This window comes from Diaphorina citri, unplaced genomic scaffold, assembly GCF_000475195.1.
Source record: "Diaphorina citri unplaced genomic scaffold, Diaci psyllid genome assembly version 1.1 scaffold18247, whole genome shotgun sequence".
Taxonomy (NCBI): Eukaryota; Metazoa; Arthropoda; class Insecta; order Hemiptera; family Psyllidae; genus Diaphorina; species Diaphorina citri.
Window position 1 is genome coordinate 1 of NW_007395601.1, and position 995 is coordinate 995.

Below are 995 nucleotides of genomic sequence, written 5' to 3' on the forward strand. Positions count from 1 at the left end.
GTTCAAAAACGTATGCTATAAAAAATACAAAAATCAATTTCCCTTAAGGTGTCCGTTTTGCCCACCCTTCCCCTACTTCATTCACAACACATTATCTACCTACATAGATATAGGTACTTATGTTCATGCATGCGTACCTTCAAGTACATAGGTAGGTAGTATGTGTATGTAGTATGTAAACTAATGTAGGTATTCAATTAATGTATGTAATGTTGTTTTATCATAAAACATACATTAATAAGCCCTATGCAGGTAGGCTTGACTCATTAAATGAGTCTATTTGTGCCACGCCATATCAAGTGACTCTGTGGCGCAACGGTAGCGCGTCTGACTCCAGATCAGAAGGTTGCGTGTTCAAATCACGTCAGGGTCAAATTATTTTTTGGCTATTTTGTCCCTGAACCATAGGGGCTCTTTTTGCTGGGCCATAGAGATATTCTCATGTTTTTGCAGTTTTAGCCAGCCTACTTAGCTGGCTGCCATGTATGCGCTAGGTCGCGGGTTCGATTCCCGCCCGCCACGCCATTTTGTTTTTTACTTTACTTCACCCGCATATTGCATTATTTGAGTGAGTACCTACTTATGTATTTATTTATTTTAGTCATAAACAAAGAAGATCAGAACTTTTTTTTTAGAACATTGATAGGTAGGTACCTACCTGCTTACCATTGAAGTAAAATCGATATCCCCACTAATCTTCCTAAAGGAAATTGACTTCTAGACCAATTTAGCCCAATAAAATTGACACAAGCATCGACTAATTTAAGTCGACTTTCTCCAGCAATCGAAGTGCCAATTTGGTTTAGCTGGATAAAGAAGAATAGTGGAGATGCCGATTTCCCTTAGCTTAGATTAGTGGAGATGTCAATTTCACTTCATTTCATAAAGTATTTCTCTTTTAATATACCTACTCGGTTAAAAATTAACAAGAAAGAACACGATATCAATCTGACATGAACAAGTGAAAATGAAGAAGATCGGAAGAGCGGTTCAGC

At 37.8% G+C, this 995-nt stretch overlaps 1 non-coding gene across 1 annotated transcript; it reads left to right on the plus strand.

Annotated features, from left to right (window-relative positions):
* The first annotated feature begins 301 nt into the window (after positions 1–301).
* Positions 302–373, plus strand: Trnaw-cca. Its single transcript has one exon. It is a non-coding gene; the product is annotated as a tRNA-Trp (tRNA).
* Positions 374–995: the final 622 nt, after the last annotated feature.